This window comes from Neophocaena asiaeorientalis, unplaced genomic scaffold (genome assembly GCF_003031525.2).
Source record: "Neophocaena asiaeorientalis asiaeorientalis breed wild unplaced genomic scaffold, Neophocaena_asiaeorientalis_V1.1 scaffold307, whole genome shotgun sequence".
Taxonomy (NCBI): domain Eukaryota; kingdom Metazoa; phylum Chordata; class Mammalia; order Artiodactyla; family Phocoenidae; genus Neophocaena; species Neophocaena asiaeorientalis.
Genome location: NW_020171817.1, coordinates 3133454 through 3151769, shown reverse-complemented (window position 1 = coordinate 3151769; position 18316 = coordinate 3133454).

Sequence of the window (18316 nt, the reverse complement as noted above, 5' to 3'; positions counted from 1 at the left end):
CGCATCTACCCTGGGCCGGGCCGGAGGCCGAAGCCGCCCGCCCCGCGTCCCCCGCGCATTCCAGTCGCGCCACCGCCCGGCCACGGCGCGGACGCGGCTGGGGACAGATGGGGACACGGTGGGACAGACGACGCGGCAGGCCCGGGCCAGCCAGCCACAGGGTCCCCCCAAAAGGAGAGTGGACCCCCTGCTAAGAAGTGGGACGGGCCGGCGGTGGGAAAGGGTGCCCTCGGAAAGAGCGTCCCCGCGTGAGCTGGGGCCCTTGGTGAGCCGGAGAGATTTTGAAGTGGACCCGGGGAAGCTGCCCCCGTGGAGAACCGGGATTCACGGCCGCCTGCCCCTCAGGCTGCTCCTAATTGGGAGGTAATTTTGAGCGATAGTTAAGGAATCCGGTTAGTTCAAGTATTGGAAGTTGGTTCTAGAGGGTCTCGGGTGACCTCACATCGCCCCAGGCTGGGGAGGCAGAGCCAGGGCGAGGCCCCTAAGCGCTCTGCGCTCCTGGAAAGTATCGAAAGCCCAGCTAGGGCGCAGAAACGATGGGAACCGAGGGCAGGTTGTCGGTCACGTGACTCGGTCCAGCCTGAGGGCAGGTTGTCGGTCACGTGACTCGATCCAGACCGAGAGGTGTGTCTCACTGCTACACACACGCGCACAGGCACACGCGCATACATCACCGCCTCCAGGTTTTACTCAGACTGCTCCAGTGACTTGCCCATATCAGACCTTCAAAGTTCATCCAAGTTTATCTTTACCTCCCGTTTGCCTTGTGAACTGGGAAGAGAAGGTGTTTTCCACAACCTGGAGACACCCCAACCTGGCGACAGTCAGTAAATGCTGGTAACTGATGGACTCACCACCTAGTCCGCAGGAGGGACCTGAGGGTAGAGGCTGAGGAAGCGGGCAGAGCTGAGTTCTGCCGTCCCCCACAAAGCCCCACTGAGGTCTCCCCCCATCGTACACACCCCCTCTCCCACTGCCACTGGGCTGAGCAGAACCTCTCCGACCACAGTGAAGGTGTTTTTATGCATCCAATAAATCTATCCTAGGAGCAATCAGGTCTCCTTTTCCCTGTTGCCTAGGAGACCTAACTTCCTGAGGCTGCTCTTCAGTTGTGCCAGGCACTCTGGTCACTAAAGAGAAGGAAGCTTTTTCCTGTCTGCAATATTTGTTTGTTAAAGAGACCTGGAACTAGAGAGTAAAAATAACAACGGCCCAAAAGTCACTAATCATTACAGAAATTCCGAGTAAAACACAATGAACTGCCACTTTTTAATCCATTGCATTGATACAGATTTTTAAAAATCTATTAAGAGAAATTATCCAAAATCTGGAAATAAGACCAAAAGAATGGCGCTCCTTTCAACCTCGTATTGCAGCGCTGTTTAAAAGCCCAAGGATTACTTACTTTTCTAGGAGAAGTTTCTGTTGTTTGATGTTGCTGTTTACTATTAATGAAAAGCTGAGTCTCTATAAGGTTATGTACCAACTTGTAGATTTGTGCCTGGTAGAGATGCAAATAATCTTTGCCCCAAAGAAAAGGTAACTTCAAAGGTTATAATTATTTCCCTGTAGGACATTAACCATGTTTATATCTAGCCTAGCAATCTTATTTTAATATAGGTTAAGGACTCTGTAAACCCATTTCCCCAAATGGTCTTTGAATCAGCTTTTTCATCTTACAAACGTCCTCATTAGTTAATGAGGTGAGCAAACTTTTGGCCCATGTGCATGCCATATTTGTAGAAAGATTTGAGAGTCATATTTAACTTTGGAAAATTATACTTGGGGAAGTCTGACAAGAACAGGAATTTTTGCCGGCTTATGGAGAGACACGTACCCTCGCGCACTGATTCGGGGTGTCCAGGTTGGAAAAAGCTCTTTGGAAGGCAATTTGGCCGTTGTTGTTGAAACTGAAAGTGCACAGCAATTCCTCTTGTGACCCAACAATTCCTCTTCTAGGAGTAAGTCCCGAGAAACATTTCCACACAGGCACTTAGAGAAATGCGCAGTGTTTGCCATGGTGAGAAAGTGGAAAGGACTTAAGTGGTCATCAACAGTGGAATGGAATATAGACTGGATGAACAACAAGGTCCTAGTGTGTAGCACGGGGAACTATAGTCAATATCCTGGGATAAACCATAATGGAAAAGAATATAAAAAGGAATGTATATGTGTGTGTATAACTGAGTCACTTTGCTGTACTGCAGAAATTAACATTGTAAATCAACTAGACTTCAATTAAAAAATACTTTTAAAAAGTGGAATGAATAAATTAGTGGCACATACATGTGATAGAATACTATACAGCCACAGAAGATGAATCAGTCCTAAAAGTGTGGATAGATCTCAAAAGCAAAATGTCAGTGGAAAAAAACTGTCAATGAAAATGACTGTGGGTACAGCACAGTTATATGGACGTATATGACAAAACAATACTAAATGGAAAGATATCTGCCAAATCCATCAAGGTGCCTATGGGGTAGTGAACAAAGTCAAGATGGGAAGATGTCAGCAGGGACTTTTGCTTTATCTGTTGTGTTCTTGTGTGCATTCTGAATTAAATGGATGCACGTATTACTTGTGTAACGTTTTAAAGGGGTATCTCGGCGCTGTGGGAGTTTGGAAGTAAAGAGCCAGAGCGTGCCCAGTGCTTGACTCTGGGAAGTCGGATTAGGTCCTAGTGAGCTTTTCTTCTCAGGCTTTTTCTGTTGCTTAAATATTAGATGATGACGATGATGAGAGAATCTCTGACGTAAGTTCTAGAACTTCTAGTCCAGCCCAGCCACCAAGTCCAGTGTATCATCTCACACGGCACACTTGAACTCTCTTTGCCTGGATTTGCCTCTCCATGTATCAGGAATTGAACACAAAAAATATAAGAAGTCCATGTCTGCTGTGAGGACAAACAAAATGATAGAGGGCAGGTAGTGTGCTGCTACACCTCTGAGAACCGGTGTTGCATAAACGCCAGGAACAGACACAGAAAAGACGAGTGGTTTCAGGTTGTAAATCGGGCTGACTGGGTAGCCTGGTGCCTGAGGCTACATAATACAATGTGAAACCGGGGAACAAAGCTCTCTGGGTCACCTGCCTGTCTGCCAAGGTGGGTAGAATTACAAAGGTGTGTCCGAGGAGGAGCCCTGGTTGTAGGCAAGCGCTTGGGAAACCAGATACTTTAATCTGATTCTTAAGAGTAACAAATGGGAATAAAAGAAAGACTTCATGAAATTCAAGCCTTTACTTTGGAAGGCATGATCATTTTTCTGTTTACTTTTCTCCTGTGGCTGTTTTGTTTGGGCTTAGGTTGTTTTGTAAGTTCTGTCCTTGCTCCCTAACACTCACAGTTAAGAAAAGAAAGAGCAAAGGTTGGTGGTCACTCCAGGTCACCCTCCGTGTCCCCCTCGTTCTGCATCAGAAAACATGGTAGGGAGCTGGGGGCTCAAGCCAGGAGGTTAGGCGGGGCTGGGGAGGCGTTCCTGGCGGCAGCGGGGCCCTAACCACACCTGTTCCACAATCTGTAACCACCCCACCCCCATGCTACTGCCGCCATATGCAAAGTTGGAGCTAGAGTGTCTTTTCCATCACTGCCTGTGCTTGTGATGAGTTGGGTAAACTAGTTACAGGGGCACCGTGATTTTTTAAAAATTTTTATTGGAATATAGTTGATTTACAATGTTGTGTTAGTTTCTGCCGTACAGCAGAGTCACTCAGTTATACATACATCCACTCTTGTTTAGATTCTTTTCCCATATAGGTCATTACATAGTGTTGGGTAGAGTTTCCTGTGCTCTTCAATAGGTCCTTATTAGTTATCTGTTTTATATATAGCAGTGTGTATATGTCAATCCCAGTCTCCCAGTTTATCTCCCCCGGCACCGTAACCATAAGTTTGTCTTCTACATCTGTGACTCTGTTTCTCTTTTGCAAATAAGTTCATTTGTACCATTTTTTAAGATTCCACATATAAGCAATATCATACATTTGTCTTTCTCTGTCTGACTTACACCACTCAGTAGGACAATCTCTAGGTCCATCCATGTCGCTACAAAAGGCATTAGTTCGTTCCTTTTCATGGCTGAGGAATAAGTCACTTTGAGTTCCACCCACGGGAGGCGGGTCAGTGAAGGCCCTGCAAACATAGCTCTCCTTCCTCCCTCATCAAATGAAAAGCAGTGGTGAGGCCTCAGCGCTGTGAATGCTTTCGGCACAGTGACTGGTCTGACGCTTATGTCGGCCCTCAGGGGTGGGGAGGAGAGCTGCCCCTGCAGGTGAGGAAACTGGGGCTCCAAAAGGGGCTGAAGTGCTCCCGGACCCAGGGCTGGCCGCAGACCCAGGCCTCCCGGCTGACCCCACAGCCTCCTCTGGCTGTGGTCCGGCCACACTGGCTTCCTCTGCTGGCTCCAAAGTTTCTCCTGTGCGGACGGTGGGTGTCAGGCTCGCGGGCCTGGTGGGCCTTACCTGCCCCAATGCCCCCCTGGACTGAGGAGTCCCACATCCTTTAGAACAGTGATTCTCAAGCCCTAATAGGCCTGCGAATCCCCTGGGAGCTTGTGAAAAAGCAGATCCTGATTCAGTGGGTGGGGCCTGAGAGTCTGCATTTCTGACAAGTTCCTAGGAGGCCCCGGAGCTCATTTTCTGCAGAGACCGCTCTGAGTAGCAAGGTTGATTCTAGCTTCAACCAGACAAAGCAAGTCTGGTGTCGGGCAACCCGTTGTACCATCTCACGGTGTCCTCATCGTTCATGATTGTAACTAAGCGTTAATTACGTTTTCCTGGCTGGAATGTCATCCCCACGAGGACAGGGACAATGACCGTCTCCTTCATACCGGTACATACTGGTATATACTGGTACACCCAGTGCCTAACACAGTGCCTGGCACGTGATAAATGCTCACTAAATATCTGCTAAATGAATAAAGTGAGTGAGAGAAACGAATGACTGAGCCACCAAAACGACGCTGTCCCCCGATTCCCAGCAATGAGACATTTGGGAGGGTTTCATAGTCTTATCATCAAATCCATATTTTCCTGGAGACCCAAATCCCATGCATCAAGCCATCTAAAAGGGGTTCATGGTGGTCATCCCTTCGGAATGGGATTACAGACTTTTTATTTTCCTTTGTGCACTTTTCGTGTTTTCCAAATTTAATGCAATAGGCAAGCGTTACTGCAGTAATTCAAAGGACATTTAAAAGTTCATCTAAGCAGATTCTCTCTTGGTCACTTCTGCTTTATCACCACAGACGCTGAGCTGGCTGTACTGCAATCCGTCACTGTGTTCAGTGTCTCCGTTTCCAGACTGTAAAGTAAGGTTGGGCTGGAGATGACCACTGAGCCTCACTGGGACGTGAATTCTCTCTGAATTCGTCTTTTCGTCCATGTATTCCTTCCCATCCCTGTTACTTGCAAGGAATCCTAATCTCACATCCGCTGACCTCACCTCTGTGGGTTCCTGCCACCTGTAATACCGTTCCACGATACCCCTTTTCTGAGGATGGAATTTGTTGCTTAAGTCCTGAGTAAGAGACCTCCCCGTTGCAGCTGAGGTGTTTACATAAACTTAAGTCACCATTTTTTTAACGTGATGCTGAAAAAACTCAGTGAAAACCCAAGACTGTTTGAGACTACCTGTCTTAGTCACGGCATGAAATAATCCTGTTGGGAAGGGCTGCTGGGTTTTACACTTCTCAGTGCAAACTTTTTTTTTCCTTTACATACTGTAAAACATTACGTTACAGTAAATAATGATCAATTAACTGTAGTGAATGTTGGTTGTAAAGTTATTCGTGCTCCTGGGGGTAGAGATGTTGTCCTGGATATATCTGCATTGGTTGCATCACACAACCCAGAGTCTAGACTGGTACCCTGGGCACATTTCATTCTATGAGTGAATGAAAAGGAGACGGAGGTACGTCCGGCTTGTTCAAGAAATCAAGGGGGGAGGTTTGGGTCGATGTTCACGTCCTTTGACATCCGATCATGTCTCTATGTCCCAGCCTCCCGTCAATTTTGTGCAGCTTCCATATCCACTCACACCATCGGCCACTTAGCACGAGGTGAGAGAGAATCCCTAGGTAAGAAGACCAGGGCTGAATCCCACTGCCCCTCACTTTATAAAGATGTTTCTGAAAAGATGTGGACTAAGTACGTGTCTATAAATTTGATTGAAAGGAGCAGAAATTTGTAAAGGGCGGACGTATTTGGCCACTCAGTCTCACCCACATAGAGGGGCTTGATTTGTCCCCAATGGCATTGCTGAGTAGCAAGGACCTACTTTGGGGGGAAATTATATGATTTGGGCCATTTAAGAAAGGAAATATGGGGCAGTTCTGGGGCTCAGCAGGTGTTTGGAGAGGCAGGCGTCCTGTCCTCAGCAGAGGGCAGGCGGGGGTCCATGAGGCTCCTGAGCTGGTGAGGACAGAACGAGCAGCTCCTGACCACCTGCAATCCCATGGGCGTGGCTTCCACGGGGCGGTGTGTGCCGGCTGCCATCTGTCCTCCGGATTCCCACTTCACTTCGCACCCACCTTCCAGAGCATCCCTACTGCCACGCTCCCGGCCACACCCCCAGGTGACAGCCTCTTCCTTTCCCCTCTTTCCAAGGCATAAACTCTTTCTCCTGCCCCACTGTGTCCTTCCTTTTGGAATCTCAAGAGCATCCTTCTGGGGCGGGAGACCCTTGTTTCTCTTCGCCTTTTTGACACGACAATTCGAGTTCTTCCTGAGTGTGAGTCTAAGGAAATGAGAGGAAATGTCCATCAAGATCATGTTTGAAGTTATACACAGGAGTCACAGGTGACCCTCCTTTCTTTTTCTTTTTTTCTTCCTTTGCGGTACGCGGGCCTCTCACTGCCGCGGCCCCTCCCGCTGCGGAGCACAGGCTCCGGACGCGCAGGCTCAGCGGCCATGGCTCACGGGCCCAGCCGCTCCGCAGCATGTGGGATCTTCCCGGACCGGGGCACGAACCCGCGTCCCCTGCGTCGGCAGGCGGACTCTCAACCACTGCACCACCAGGGAAGCCTAACCCTCCTTTCTAAGGCTGATACCCACATCCTGATTTCCTCTTTGGCTTTTGTGGACATTTGTATTTTCATTCCCAGATGGGCGCAGTGCAGGCAAGGCCATGTTCATAGAGCCTCTGGGTTTAGTCTCTTCTCTCTGACTCTCTGATCAGCCTGGATGTTGACTTCCACGTGGCAGCCCGAGTGACTTCACTGGGTTGTCTGCACATCCCAAGTATTTCAGCTAATTGTCAACTTTCTGCTATCCGTTATCTCAGGACTGTGAGTACCTCACTGACGGGGCTTAAACAGGCACAGAGCATTCAGTGAACTGAAACCAGAATAAAGGCTCAGGGCAACGGCACAGATGCCTATGTCATGGTTCAAGGAGTTGACTTTTATAGAAGTAAGTACATTTGTATTAGTTGTTATGGTGAATTGTTCTGACACTCACCCAGACAGGAAAATAATGGAAGTTTCTTTTCCCAAGTGCTCCTGAACTCAAACATTCCAGATGACCTGGCCTCAGCTGGCCCAGAGCAGAAGTCATAAGATTGAAAAAATAAGTAAATAAATTTTTAAAGAGATGGAGGAACCACGGCTTTCCGAAAACATCCGATTCGGGCCAGTGATTGAAGATGAGCTCAGGATATGTGGAACGTTTGCTTCCTCCTTAATTAAAATTGTTTAAGTTGCTTCTATTGACCCTCTAAGCGAGAAGAGAGTGTGTGTGTGGAAAGTTCATGCTTGAGGGACTTTCCTCCATCGCCTCCCCAGATATATATATATATATACATATATACATATATACATATATTCTAGAAAACCAGTGCTAGTCTGCTGTCCAACTCTGGGCTGAGCTGCAGTTTGGAAGGTAAGCGATTGCGGACTGCTCTGTCAAGCTTTGCTCTTTGTTAATAAAATACTTACAGTTTAGCATACCGGCACCTCCTTTGAGTCTGATTATACTCCTAACCCTCCAAGTTCAATGTCAGCAGATCCCGGTCTGACAGTAAGTGAGATTGCTTTCTGGGTTTGCTAGCGTACCGCGTTTGAAAGACAGACTCCGCCCAAAGCAGCTGCCATGGTGGAGCCCGCACTGTCCCTTGCAGGATGGCTTTATTAAAGGCCATCTCCCTGGGAGAACTGGTCTACCTGGGTGGCAGTGTGGCCCTGTTCCAGGCAAACGGCCAAGATCTGCGTGATCTCCACGTACTTCACCCCTGTAACCGTGACCTCCTGGATATTAGGCACTGTCTAGTCTTCAATGACAATAGCTCTTGGTGATTAATTTTGTGCTTTTGGTCGCTCTCAGGGAAACGGGTGTTGACATGTAGTCAGTATCTTTCAAACTGAGAGCAAATGGAATTGAGGAGACTGTTTTCCAATTTATCCCAACAATTTAAAGTCCCATCGTAGAAAAATGCCATTCTTCCTGGAATACAAACACATACCAAGGGTTCAATTACTTCTTATAGCAACCTCATTCCAAAAAGTGTTTGAAGTGGCTTCCAAAACAACGAATAAAAGAACGAAATTGACAGCTAAGGATTTGGGGCAGAAACCGAGCATTACCTAAATCACCTCATTTTCCCATTGCTCGGGCTGCTCATTTCACCCCAAGAGGCATAAGAAATGAGGAAGGGTGACCATCGGGGAAAATGACATGGGATCTGGGAATACCCTGTTTAAGTCATAGGCTCACAGGAAAACATTACTTAGACCATTTTTTACACCATTTAACTGTTATATACAAATCTAGAATTAAAAGCATTTTAATAAGGTGGGTAAAAATATTTACACATATTCCAAATGATCACACATTAGATGCTGCATCGTACAGGAAGCTTGCACCGTCCACCTCCTTCTGCCTGCAAGGTTTGTTCCTTAATAGCTGAAGTTTTCCTCTGAATTGGCTCCCAGCTGGGAGGAACAGTAAGTGTTTTCAAACAAAAGGCACTTCCAGGAACTCTTAAGTCAAAGAACTGGTCCAGAATTCTTTCAGTTGTGGGGAGTGGGCAGGAGGGAACTTTTCTGTCTCCTCTGAATCCAGTACTTGGTGGTCCCCTGCTTCTTTAGCGAAACAACAAAATGGCCGGAAAACACTTTTTAAAATGTTTCTATGACAACGTGGTATGAATGAGCACACTTCCTAAGGAAATGAAACTCCTAAAAGCTTCTGTGACTTTACTGGTGATCTCAAGAGAAGGCTTTTTCTGTTTGGTTGGTTTTTTGTTTTTTTCTTTTCAGTTCACTGATTATAGATCCAGGTTCAAAACTTATGACTCTTTACCCAATTAAGCAGTTATTTTTTTTTATGTGTCATTTTATTCACCCCTCTAATTTAATTTTTTTAAATATTCATCAACACAGTCTCCCTTTCCTTGTAAAAATCCCTCCTTGTCACATGTCCATCTATTTTCGCCACTCACTCCTTCACTGATTCAACAGATTTCTTATTGTCGGGTCATAAATCTAGTGAGAACAGCACCAAAATGAGCAGGAATTGTCTGAACTTTTGGTGCTTCTTCAGAAAAGGTAAACAATCCCTCTGGATCTTGAGAAGTAACCAGGTGGTCTGGGTTTTCCTTTATGTTTTTTATTTTTATTGATTGATTTATTTAAAAATTTTCTTGAACTGTAGTTGATTTACAATGTTGTGTTAATGTCTGCTGTACAGCAAAGTGACTCAGTTATACATATATATATACATTCTTTCTCATAGTCTTTTCCATGATGGTTTATCACAGGATATTGAATAGAGTTCCCTGTGCTCTACAGTAGGACCTTGTTGTTCATCCATCTTATATGTGCTAGTCTGAACCTGCTAATCACAAACTCCCAGTCCAGCCCTCCCCCAGCCCCACCCCCTTGGCAACCACAAGTCTGTTCTCTATGTCTGTGAGTCTTCCTTTATGTTTTTTTAAATTTAGATTTGTTAGCCCAAGAGATCAGGAATTCCTGGCTCTTGAGGACTGGGAGAGAGGGAAGATGATATTCTAGAAGCTGGTCAGGTACCTCTGATGAGTTCATCTATCAATTTTTAATGCCACCAGGGTTTCATTTCAAAGTGGAAGAAATTTGTGGCAGACTGGAAGCAGTAGCTGCCGCACCCCTGACTGTAATCCGTGTGAGCTCTTTAGAGCCTTGTCTCGTTTTTAGTAGATGGCCGTGCTGTCCATTCCTTTTCTAGAATGCACCCTGGAGATAAGGCTTGGGGTATTTGCTGCACAGCCAGACGCCAGACCATTCATTTCTGCACCAATTTTTCTCCCCCATTTTAAGGGACCTTTCTCTGTGGTAATGAGCTCACTTACAGACTGATATCTCTAGGGGCCCCCGTGTGGGACCTGTGTAGTAAATTTATAGCAGCACATTCAATTTGTCATAGCAAATACCTCCTGTTCTCTTTATAAAGTTCACATACACGTGTCTTGTCCTGCATTTAGTCAGCTTGTCGACTAGGGGAAACACTCATCAAGGAGAGAAGCTATGGGTATGTCACTTTATGAACAGGAATCTCCCAAACTTCCAATTTCATTCTTCAGATGAAAAGAATGAACACCACATGGTAAACCGAAATGCACTGCTAATTTTCAGCAGTCTAGAGCATTGTGTCTGAAAGAAAGGAAGAGATAGGAAAACACAGTCAGCTCTCACAATAGATTGAGAGGAACTGTGCGAACGACGAGGATGAAGATGAAAATAACCGTGTCCTTCTTTCCCCCCTTTTCACCCTAGTGTGCCGTTTGTTTGCATCTTCAGCGCCGGGCGGGGGTCTTTCCCAGGTGCCTCCCCAGAGCCAGCCGTCCATGTTCTGCACAGCCAGGCATCCTCTCAGGGGGACAGCTCTGGAGCAGCCACATCTTTTCTTTAAGGAGCACAAAGACCTCGAGATTGCTTTCCTCCTGTTTTGCATCACTTCCCTGACTAATACAGACACACTGTATTTGCATAACATAGTTTTGGTCCGCATGGGACCCCACCTCCAGCTTCCTGAATATGCATTTTATTCTGTGCGATGTCTGAATGTTGCACCTCTAATCTCATCACCAGCCTGTGTGCTTCCACTGAGTTATTCTCCAGGCTTTAGAACCTCACCTCCAATTTGTAAGCTGAGCTAACGATTACATTTTCATCTCTGAAAGATGTTAAATGAAAGCATGCCTTGTGGGGAGCATAAATCAAAGATCTCAGCATGAGTGGCCCCCTATCCCCAGCCCAACTTCTCTGCTTGCTCAGTGGAGGCTGGAAAATAAACTCCCCTTTCTCTCGAACATTCATCTTCACCCAGAGAACCTTGCAGGAACTACGCTCTTAATACAGCATTGTTTAGCCCCCTTCACTGGGACGCTTTCATTTGATCAGCCCAGAGAATAACCATTCCGCAGCCTTGGAGACAGAGTTCAGTGATTGAAGTGCCAGCCGACGGAAACGGCGTGGGACCCCAGATAGCTGGGATCGATGAAGAAACTGTCCATCCCTAAAAGAATAGGACAACAGACAGGTTGCAGTTGCAAAAACTACCATCAGAATTTCGCTGAGGTAGGTCAAAGGCAGAGTCAAAATCACTCTTCCAAGTCATTTCCATTTCTTTGCGTTCTCACTTAGGGTTAGCTGCTTTGGGGCCAAATGCTTTGCCCAAATGATTTCGTTTAACCCTTAGCACAATCCTTGGAGGTTGATTTTTTTTTTTTAAATCCTCATTATACAGTTGAAGAGCCAGAGGCAAATGACTTTCTCTAGGCTCCACAGTAAGGGACGGATCAGAGTCGAGTCACTGGGTCTGTGGGTTTGCAGTAATGTGTAGGTTCAACTGTCACCCAATCCTGGGTCTATCCCTTCAGTGTCTTCAGGCCGGTTTTCTAAGACCTTCCAGGGCAAGACCACACTCACAGCAAACCTCCTTCTGCCAGCTATGTGCTTTGCCAGCTGACACTTCCTCTTATGGCTTATTTTTTTGTCTCGGGACCTGCTTTCTGACAAGATGGGCGTTTTCTACACCAGGCTCATCACCAGAATCATCTGGGGTGCTTATTAAAAATAGAAGTGCCCCCCCAAAAAATAGAGGTGCCCCAGCATCTCTTGGAGACTCCGATTCCTGGAGCTGGGGGTGGGCAGGGGCCCACAAGTTTCTTTGTGTAATTCTGATAAATAATCAAGTTGGGGAAGAGGTGTCATTTCCCCAAAGTTTTTGACCCATGCACCCCTTTCATGTAATATATAATCTGAGAACTCCTTCAAAATTAAAACAAAATTTTTACATGATGTCCGCCAAAAGTCATGTTAATTTTAGTATCTTATTTCAGATCAATATGATATCAAAGGATGTCAGAAAGTATTTCTAATGTAATATTAATGATGATCACAATTTGTAAGATGCATCTTTACTTTTTCTCCCTTCACGAGTGACTTGTGATATGTAACATACTTTAATTTTATACAAAAACAAACACACAGTTTTTTGGCAAACCAATTTTTAAATGATTTTTATATTGTGTTTGGTTTGGGCAAACAACAAATATTACAATGTAGCTTGAAATTTAACCATGTTAAGGGCATCAAAAGTGGACCATGGGGCTTCCCTGGTGGTGCAGTGGTTGAGAGTCCGTCTGCCGATGCAGGGGACGCGGGTTCGTGCCCCGGGCCGGGAAGATCCCACATGTGGTGGAGCGGCTGGGCCCGTGAGCCATGGTCGCTGAGCCTGCGCGTCCGGAGCCTGTGCTCCGCGACGGGAGAGGCCACGACAGTGAGAGGCCCACGTACCGCAAAAAAAAAAAAAAGGGGACCATGGACTTAATTTTTAAAGAATTTTCATATTTTGTTTCAAAATGATAAGATAAGGGAGAGGGTGTTTCTTTTGTTAGATTTTAATTTCAATAAATGGAAAAGCAATTGGATACAATGATTACTGTTTTTTCTCTTTTAGACAATGGTCTGGAGATCCTGAACTGACATCCTGTAAGAATTTCAACGTATTGAACGTAACTGGTAAAATTTTGGAAGCTTATGTGAGGAATGATTGTTATTTTCTTCATAAACTTGGATTTAAGTGTCCGTATTCCAAATGCTTTGTTGACTTAACCAATGGCCCATTGCGGGCATGAATTACACAGTGTAAAACGAAGATGAAAAAATCACGTAAATGCCGTCAGGAGAGGCAGCGTGGCCTGCAGTTCTCAGCGAACTGGGTGACAAAGTCCCATCCCTCTTCCACGGCCGCCACGGGGCCTCCCTCCTGAGTTCTCAGAGCTGCAAGCTGTCCAGTAGTAAAGGGGAAATCTCTGAATAGCTATTTTGTTCATTTATGATTTTAAAACGAAAGTAGCAGCAGGTGCTGTCAGCACCTTCTTGACTTGACCCTCTGGAACAGGTTCAGAGACGCTCCTGGGGACCCGGGAAGGGGTCGGGAGGCTCTGCGGCTCCTGGTACCTCAGCGAGGTTCTCAGTCCCAACCGCCCATCAGAGTCATCGGGGCAACTTTTAAAAGATGGGTGCCCAGGCCCAGCGCAGCCCATTAACCAGACTCTTTGGTGGAAGCTTCCAGTGTCAGGACCAATCTCCGCAGGTGATTCCAACGTGTGGCTGTGAGCCAGCAGCCCAAGGGGATGAATCGGACACTGTGACAGGCTTAGCGGTGGAAGGAGTTTGGGGGCAATTAGGCCTAAGGCCTGAAACCCCATCAGGATCCTGGCCTTCTCCCCGATGCTCCGTGTCTTCAAGGAGTCCACAGCGGCTTGAGGAAGGCACACACACCCAAAAAAGCATTCTGCCTGAAGGATTTTGAAACTTGCCTGCAAGTCACTGTTAAAGACGACACCTTTGCACATGCAGGTTTTGGAGGCCACGCCCACGTCACTGAGCACGCTGTCACCACCACCCCCGCCAGTACAGGGTGCTCCCCAGGTCCCGCTTGAGGACAGTGTCTTGTAGGAGATGCCGGCTCCACCCACACACGTTCCTGAGCGCTGGCTCTGTGCCCGGCCTCACAATGACCCCTGACAACACGCAGATGAAGCTGTGGCCCTGCCCCAAGAACCTCCATCCAGTCGGGGACAGATGAGCGGATCAGCAGTTACAGCCACTGTGCTGAGAGCCGAGACGGGGGTGCCGACAGCATCCTCACCCCTGCCACCGTCCCAAAGGTGACAAGGGTGGGGAGCCAGCATTTGAGCAATTTCACCTTCTTTGTACATTCAGATATATTGCATAGAAACCTATAGAATACATTAAAAGATCTAGTTCGCACATGTCTGTGTATATGTACCTGTGTGGGTGTGTATATATACAGCTTTTGTTGTTGTTTACAGAACAGACGAGCAACCGCAAAGTATTCCATGGAAAACTTCCTTCCACTGCAAGTAATGGGCTCATTTCAAATAGTGCCTAAACGTGTCATCTTTGGATCGGGGGCTTGTGGGAGAAGAGGCTGGGTAAGTGGGTTGGAGCTGACGTGGGAGCTTTGTATGCCAGGCTGGGCATTGTTTAGAGGTGTTATTCTGAATGTTATGAAGAGCTGTGTGTGCGCGCATGTGTGTACACGTGCGTTGGGGGAGGTTGGTCGTGTATGTGTGTGTTGGGTGTATGTCGTGTGGGTGAGTGGCGTGTGGTGTGTGTGTGTGCATGCCCAGGCACGTGTGTTGGAGAGCATGTGTGACATGAGCAGACCTATCCTGGGGGACCCCTGGTAGCAGCTCTGCTCTACACTATTGGGGGACAGTCTCTGGTAGGGCAGGGTGGGCAGGTAGGAGTCCGTTGAGTCAGAAAGTTCCCTTGGAAACAGAAGGAAAGGGGCAGGAGAAGGACCGTGGAAAAGGGACTGATGTCAGGTTTGGTACCAACCAGATGCGGGGCCTGGGGGAGGGTAGCAGGGCTGTGAGCTGTGCTCCTGCCTGATGGTACCTCTGATGGGGGAGGGGCACCCGAGGGGATGGGAGAGCCCCTGAGCTCAGCTGCGGCTTGGTTGAGTCTGAGATGCCGAACTCAAGGGAAACTGGAGCTCCAGACACTAGTTAAGACATCGTCTAAGAGAGAGGACAGGACGGGGAGGAAAATGCGAGGGACAGGAGGGGCCTGAGGGGTGGCTGCCCAGGGCAATGGGCCCGGCTCTGGGGCCCCGTCGGGCCAGCTCACTGTCCTTTGGATGTGATGGAGGGAGCGGTCAGGACCCTGAACCGGTGGAGAAAGTCAGGGAAGATGCAGAGCTGCCGAGCTGCCCTGAAGACCCCCAGCACAGCAGGGGCTGCGGGTCAGCGCCTGCGGGGCCTGTTGGGGTTTCTCCGGCTCTGTGCCTCCGGGGGACCCACATCCGGGCCCTCGAGGTGCGCCCGCCCCTCTTCTCCGGAGGGGTGCGCTCTGCTGATTTATTCAACACAGAATTCGGGAGACGGTCTCTTTTGTCAGCTCTTTTCTCCTCCAAGTAAATAGATCAGTAAGTGCCGATAGCCAGCAGGGAAGGAAGAAAGCTTCCCCAGCTTCCCGGCCTCCCGTAGGACCCCCGCGCCCAACCACGGAAAGCTGGTCGGGAAAGCGGCTTTGGGGCTTTGCTTCGTTTTCCCGTCACCAACATGGAATTTTCATGCAGCAGCTTGAAGTTCCTTCTAAGAGAACAGAATGAGGTGGAGTCAGCGAGACGTGTGCGTACACGCAGCTGCCAGACGTGGGGGTGGGAGCGGTGGGGGGAGCCGCCAAAGCCTCAGGAAGCTCGTCCTGCCCAGGCCGCCCGCTTGGCGTGAAAATAGAGCCTTTCTTTACCAGAAAGGCTGTCTGAGTCGGAGTCAACCCAGTTCAGCCGACTTTCATCCCTTACTCAGAACTGAAATCGGTGTCTATGCTTGAAATCACATTCACGTTAACTCGTTATTTCTATACGCCATCCAGGCATAAGCCCCTCGTGGCCTCACAGTGAGTGAGTGTATGTAAGTGCGTATGTGAGTGTGTGCGTGTGTGAGTGTGTGTGAGACACTTTATCTCTCACACTGCCCACAGCTCTGGACGCCAGCAGCCCCGTCCTGCTGGACGAGCTGAGCTTTGGGTACCAGTACGAGGCCCAGGACTGCGTCCCCCGGTGCGTGTGGAGTGGATCCTCGGTACGAGACGTTCCCCTCACCCCACTAGCCGTGGTTTCCAGCCCCTGATGGCCTCTGCCCTGGAAAACGTGCTGTGCAAGGCAGTAGTGTGGTATCTGACAAACTGCACTAACTTGTGTCTGAATTAATCCCGTAAACCACCTTTACGGTTCTTGCCTCCCATCCTGCATGTCCAAACCAGCCTGAGGTTACCCCGGGAGCGTGCATTTGACGGTAAAGAGCGATGGCTCTCCTCCTTAAAACGCCAAGTATGCATCATTTTGTGCTCACCGCTTTGGCATGACCTGAAGTGCGCCGCGGCGACGGAGCCGCCGCTCTGCAGGGCCCGCTCAGGTGGGACAAGCCTGCCCTTGGCCGAGCGGTGAGCTCCCTCCAACGCTTGGCTGTTCCGGTTCCAGCCGGCACTTGTCACGAACCATCCGTCCTAGGTGCGTGTTCGCCAGGAAGCTTTCCAAAGCCCTGTGTGATTCACCCCGCTGGCACAGAGCCAAGAGCACTTTCGTGCCAGGAGGCTGCCGCCCCCTGTTTGCTTATTGCCAGGGTGGTCTCACTTCTGCACGGCACGTGAGCATCTGAAACTCATCTGCCGGGGCCCAGGGCTCCGCTGGGTCGTGGTGGAAGGGCCCTGAGAGGCTCAGGCCAGCGTACTCTGCACCTGTGGATCTCCTAGCTGTCATATTTTCTCTGCTGTCTGTTCTTACCTGAAACCATCAACACAAATGGAACTTTTACTGCAAAATATACCACAGCATGCAAGGCAGGGGCACCCAAGAGTCAGCTTGGGCGTTGGCTGAGGAGGGTTCCAGAGGCTCTCAGCTGTGCCGGGTGACCCTTTAGATGCAGCTCATGGAGAGATCTGGGGGTGCTAGGGGAGGGGCCAGGGAGGCCAGGGCACCAAGGGGGCCCACGGCTAATTACCCAGCAGTCTGGAAGCTTTGCAATGCATAACAGTCTCTGTGGCCTTCCTGGAACGCGGTGGGGAACTTCAGCACTGATGTTGACCAAGCTTCTGTCCCCTTCACTCCCTGACCCCTTCCCGTCTAAGATGTCTTCCAAGCAACCGAATTGATCCAGGAGCTCTGCACAGAGATAGAAGGTGCAAATATGAATGAACACGCCTTCACCTGCACGCACAGGTAAGTGGAGGGGCAGCCCTCACTCACACAGCACGGCCTGACCGGGGGCCAAGGTCGTTGGGTCGTGTTTTATAGCTGTCGCGAATGACGCAGCTGTGAGCACTGGTGCACGAATACCTACTGAAGACCCTGCTTCCACTTCTTTGGGACATATGCCTGGAAGTGGAATTGCTGGATCACACGGGAATTCTTTGCTTATGTTTTAAGGAACCTCCATATACCGTTATCCTCCATATAACCTCCATATACCATTATCCATATACCGTTATCCCAAGCGGCTGCACCCTTTTGTGTCCCAGCCAGCAGTGCACAAGGGTCACAGTTTCTCCAAATCCTCACCAACACAAGTTATTTTCTGGTTTGTGATCGGGGACATCCTAACAGGTATGAGGTGGTATCTCGTTGCGGCTTTGATTTGCATTTTCCTGATAACTAGTACAGAGACTTTTAAACTCCGCCCATTTTCTTTATTAATTTACTAGCACACCGAAGAAAGAGTAGCTGCAGCACCCAGACTCGATTACTGAGCACAAGTCGCAGCCCCTATGACACCTGGCCCCTGAACACCTCAGCAGGCGTCGTTCTGAGACTTTGAACCTTGGCCTGTGGGTTCGCTCCAAACAGGGATGCAGTCTCAGGTCCCGTGGATCAGGTTGGAGCATCACTGCCGGGTAGCACTGCTCTTCTTGACCCGGTTGGAGTTTCTGCACAAGCAGCTTCCAATTTTCTAATAAACTGTAAACTCTCACTGGTGCCTTGCCTTGGGTGGTCCCCAAAGGATCTGAGCGGTGCAACTCATGCTATCACGTCCCCCCTCCCCACCCCCCAAGAAACTTCCGAAGGACTCCATCTGGCGTGCAGCATCTTTACGTTTGTTCTTCCTGTAAATATGTTCTGCAGTGAAATTAAGGTTAGGCTTTCTGATCACGTGATCCTTCCCGACTCCCGCGGGCATCCGTCCTTTCTGGATTAGTGACATGTAGGCGTTTCCATGTTCTCCTGGAGCTGAATCATGGCGGCTGGATTCTTGCTGTGTGTGGCTGGCCCAGCTCCCAGGGCCCGGCATACTCCGTGGCCAAGTCTGTGAAAG